This window comes from Triticum dicoccoides, chromosome 2A (assembly GCF_002162155.2).
Source record: "Triticum dicoccoides isolate Atlit2015 ecotype Zavitan chromosome 2A, WEW_v2.0, whole genome shotgun sequence".
Taxonomy (NCBI): Eukaryota; Viridiplantae; Streptophyta; class Magnoliopsida; order Poales; family Poaceae; genus Triticum; species Triticum dicoccoides.
Window position 1 is genome coordinate 219,802,128 of NC_041382.1, and position 5,366 is coordinate 219,807,493.

Consider the following 5,366-nt stretch of genomic DNA (forward strand, 5'->3'; position numbering starts at 1 on the left):
CGGTTCCTTAAATCTTGCTATAATCCATGGCTATACTGGAAAATTGAGTTCTTGGAGGAGCTGTTTCCGTGTCGTGCTCGTGTTCAGTTTGGAAAGTTTTTTTTTTAGAATCATGTTTGGAAAGATTTTAGAGGTCGTATCCGCGTAGAACCTGTTAAAGCTGGATCCGATATAAATACAGAAGGAGGGACGCTGGCAACACAACGCGACGGAACACGAAACAGGAAAAGATTTATTTGTCTATATATATTATTAGTCCTTGTTAGCCATGGATTTCTTGCCAAAGACAAGCATGGCGTCGTCGCCGGAGGGCGCAGCGGTGGTGAATGCGTACAAGAAGGCGCTCGCCACTGCGGCCTCGGTGAGCGCGTACGCCATGCTGGCGCGCGGCATGGCGCGGGAGCTCCTCCCCGACGAGCTGCGCGCCGCGGTGCGCTGGGGCGCCGCGTTCGTGCGCTCCCGCTTCAGCGCCCCCGACAAGGAGCGCCACACCATCGTCATCCGGCGCGTGCTCGGCGGCGGGTACAACGAGGACGACCTGTTCGACGCGGCGCTCGCGTACCTGGCCACCAAGATCAACCCGCAGTCCATGAGCCGGCTCTGCCTCGCGCGCACCCGCAAGAGGGAGCCCGACGGGAGCGGCAGCTGCACCACGCTCCTGAGCATGGAGAACGGGAGCTCCACCACCGTACCTTCCAAGGCGTGGAGTTCCGGTGGACGTCCATCGAGAGCGGCGGCAACGACGGCAACAATAGGGGCAAGGAATGCCTGGAGCTCAGCTTTAACGCGGAGCACACGGAGACCGCGCTCCACAAGTACGTGCCCTTCATTACCTCCACGGCGGAGGAGCTGCGGTTGCGAGACCGCGCGCTCAAGATCTTCCTCAACCAGGGCTCGAGTTGGAAAGGCATCAACCACCACCACCCGGCCACGTTCGACACGCTCGCCATGGACCCGTCCGTCAAGCAGGCCGTGATTGACGACCTCGACCGCTTCCTGAAGCGGAAGGACTACTACCGGCGGATCGGCAAGGCGTGGAAGCGCGGCTACCTTCTCTACGGCCCACCTGGAACCGGCAAGTCCAGCCTGGTCGCCGCCATGGCCAACTACCTCCGGTTCAACCTCTACGACCTTGACCTCTCGGGGGTGTACGATAACTCGTGCCTGCAGCGGCTGCTCATCGACATGTCCAACAAGTCCATCCTCGTCATCGAGGACATTGACTGCAGCTTTGACACCATGTCCAGGGAAGACCGCAAGGTATCCCATGCGACGACCTACACAGACGACGACGACGACGACGACGACGACGAGTACGACGACGCCCGAGCACGAGGATACCCCCCGGAGCGCGAGCGCAAGATAACGCTGTCAGGGCTGCTCAACTTCATCGACGGCCTGTGGTCCACATGCGGCGAGGAGCGCGTCATCGTCTTCACCACCAACTACAAGGACCGCCTCGACCGGGCGCTGCTACGGCCGGGCCGCATGGACATGCACGTCTACATGGGCCACTGTGGCTGGGAGGCGTTCAGGACGCTGGCCCGGAACTACCACCTGGTCGAGGACCACGCGCTGTTCCCGGAGATTCGGGAACTGCTTTCCGTGGTGGAGGTGACACCGGCGGAGGTGTCCGAGATGCTGCTGCGGAGTGAGGACGTCGACGTTGCGCTACGGGTGCTTATCGAATTCCTCCAACAAAGAAGATGCAAAACAAATGAGGTAAATGAGAAGAACGGCCGCATAGCAGGATAGCAGAGACGGTATTTTGCAATGTTTCTTCAGTATTCGGACCCCCTTTCGTGGCGAACGCAGAACTTCAACTTTTATCTTGCTTCGATGAAGATGTAGCAGCCATTTCTTTTATCTTGTTTCTTCATTCGAGCTCCCTCTGCTGACACACGCAGCCATGAAATTATTTATTACTGACATTCTGAATTTTTACAGTGATCTGACATTTTCTTCTTTATACAAACAATTGTTGAGCTTTAACTTTCTTTATAGTTCCCCGCAAAAAAAACTTTCTTTATAGTTTTGCTAGGTCCAAATCATTGCTACACTCATCAAATCTTGAGCGAAAATCCGTGTGAAGTTGTCTTTTAGCTTTCTTTCTTGGGTTTATCTATGTGCCCTGGTCTGCTACTAAAGCCCCGCTGGTTGTTTAGTTTCCTTCTTCAGTTGATTGCTTCATGGTAACTGCTTCTGTAATATTAGCTGCTTCCTTTTATTATTTTTGTTTTTGAAGGAAAGAATAGCTGCTTCCTAATCGCCAAGCCCCGGAAATTGCGATATCCCTAAAATAGTCGAAAGTGGGATTATTTCTCCCAATTATATACAACAATTAATTATGATATTTTCTAGATTTGTTTCCTTACCAATGGCAAAACTGGATTTCATAAGGAAGCATTCTTTCATAAGGAAGCATTCTTCTAGATGGACGGCATAATTATTTGGGATGGCGTGAATCCCTTTTTTATGGAAATCATTTTGGGAAAGTACTATTATTTCTCACTAATTACGATCTCCGTCCCCAATTTGATATTATAGTCCCGGTGTAGATAGAAATTCCCTTATGATCTAGTAATTCCAAGCGATAATAAATACCAGGACTTGGCAATATTTGATTGATCACAATTCGGTATAATTCATTATAGGAATGTTTTCGATAGAAATGGTTTGCTTTTGCACATCGAAACCAAAATTTAATATTGCAGATACGTATAATTCAGAAGAATAGGTAAGATGTGTTTTGTAGATGGCAACATGATTTTATAGCACAAAAGCATTATACTTGATGCATGGAAGCATCGTTTTCGATTGTGAACGAACTCTCTAAGATAGGAAAAACACAGTTGTCAATTTAGTACTAGCAAAAAAAGCACATGTGGAAGGACAAGAAGCATGAAGGATTTAAAAAAAAATCCACTTGGTATAATGAACATTTTATATATAATTCAGAAGAATAGGTAAGATGTGTTTTGTAGAAAATTAATATCGCAGATACATATAATTCGGAAGAATAGGTAAGATGTGTTTTGTAGATGGCAACATGATTTTATATAGCACAAAAGCATTATACTTGATGCATGGAAGCATCGTTTTTGATTGTGAACAAACTCTCGACGACAGGAAAAACACAGTTATCAATTTAGTACTAGCAAAACAAGCACGTATGGAAGGACAGGAAGCACGAAGGATTTTCAAAAAAATTCCACTTGGTATAACGAACATTTTACAGCTCTTTTAACAAAGAATGACACATTATTATAATGACACTATTTTGACTTCCGCCCAACCGACATAGCAGCGATGCTAAATGGGCTAATCAATCAATAAGTAGTACACGTGTCGCATGCTCCTTTTGTGAAACACGGTAGTCATGGACACATAACAATGTCAAACCCCATTCACATCATACTCAGCATCAACATAGCATCGTTGGCATTGTGTAGAAACATGAAGCATAACTACCCATCCACTGCTCCCAACAGGAGGTATTGCTCGTCTGTTCAATCCTTGGGTGCTCGAACAGCTCCTTCCCCTGCACCTACCTGGAGCTGCCGCTCACCCTACGCAAACAATCAGCAGCGCAGCTCCAATGCCTAGTGGATAAACTTCATGACTGCCTGCCGTATTGGAAGGCGGCAATGCTTCCGAAGAGTGGTCGCCTAACTCTGATCCTATCGGTCCTCTGCGCAATACCAATCCACTCCATGCTGGCCTTGAGCATTCCGGTGAAGATCATCAAGGCCCTGTCAAAAATCTGCCGTGGGTTCCTCTGGTGCGGGAAGAAAGAGGCGACAGGAGGGCACTGTGCCGTGGCGTGGGATAGTGTATGCAAGCCCAAGTGGGCAGGTGGGCTTGGGATCCCCGACCTGAGCTGGTTGAACAAGGCCTTACAAGCCCGATGGCCATGGCTACAGAAAACGGACAATGAGAGACCCTGGGCTGAGTTCAACATCAACATCCCTGCTGCTTCTCGCGAATTATACAACGCGGCTTCTCGGACGATCATAGGAAATGGCCGGAGCGCCCTTTTCTGGGAAGACCGGTGGCTTTCAGGCTACCGAGTTGGCGAGCTAGCTCCTGCCATCTACAATAGAGTTCGAAGGCGGACGAGAGCCTCACGGACAGTGGAGGACACGCTCATAGGTGGGGAATGGGCAAGATACATTGGACCTAACCTCACTACAAATGAGATGGCACAATTCCTGGCTCTGTGGCAAAGGGTGGCGGGCATGCAACTAGTGGAAGGGGAGGAGGATAGAACTATTTGGTCATGGGAGCAGAACGGGATCTTCTCCGCGCCCTCTGCATACGCGGCAAATTTCATGGGCCTGCAAAGGTCACCGACGGCGGAGTTCACATGGAAATCAAACACGCCACTTCACACTCGTTTCTTTCTTTGGCTCGAGATTCAAAATAGATGTTGGACATCCGACCGGCTGGCCAAGCGAGGGTTACCACATCAGAGCTCATGCCCCTTCTGTGACTAGCACGAGGAATCACTGCAACATCTGCTTCTTGACTGCGTGTTTGCGAGGCAGGTCTGGCACGAGATGGGATTGAGGACAGGGGTGCATGACATAGAGCCACTCCAGGATGAATCTTTGAGCGCCTGGTGCTTGAGGCAGGATCAACGTCCGGCACATCGCAGATCTTTCAGGGCTAAATGCATCCTGGCCTTATGGATAATTTGGAAGCATCGAAATGACATCGTGTTCAACGGGGCATCGGTATCTCTGCCACGAGTCAAGGAGCAGCTCCAGGACGAAGGGAAGCTTTGGGCCAAGGCTGGACTGTTCAAGGAGGACACTAAAGGTTTTGAGGAGCACGGTAGTAGGCAGACGGAGCGTGAGTAGTACGCCCTAGTGTACTGGCGGAGTTCGGGCGTGTGCCATGTAAATATTGTAGCCCGTGTGGATGCTTGGGAGTCTTTCCCATCCTCTCTTTAATGAATGATACGCACACTCGTGCGTATTCGAGAAAAAACTCGAGCGACAAAATACCTATAAGTAGAAGATATTCTGAAACAAGGAAGCACACACTTGCATTGAAATGTATTATGATAAGAAAATTGTTAGTAGAATAAAATTTTACTTGAAGAAGCTATGCTCATAGTGGTTGAAGCACACATGGTTAAAGGAAGTGTTTGTACAAAGAAGCATATAATTGCAATGGTTAATGCAAATTTTTGCCACAATTGGTACACGCGTAAATAAAATAGTGAATCATAATTGCAAGCAGTGGATATGTGAATAACAGTCTCAACCTTATTGTCAGAAACATAGGAGTCATGAGAATTAAAGGAATCACATACAACAGTTGAAGTTATAATCCCTTTCCTGTCGTAAACTGCCCACGAA

At 48.7% G+C, this 5,366-nt stretch overlaps 1 pseudogene; it reads left to right on the forward strand.

Moving 5' to 3' along the window:
* The first annotated feature begins 268 nt into the window (after positions 1 to 268).
* On the forward strand, positions 269 to 1,784 carry LOC119359305 (annotated as a pseudogene).
* The last annotated feature ends 3,582 nt before the right edge of the window (positions 1,785 to 5,366 follow it).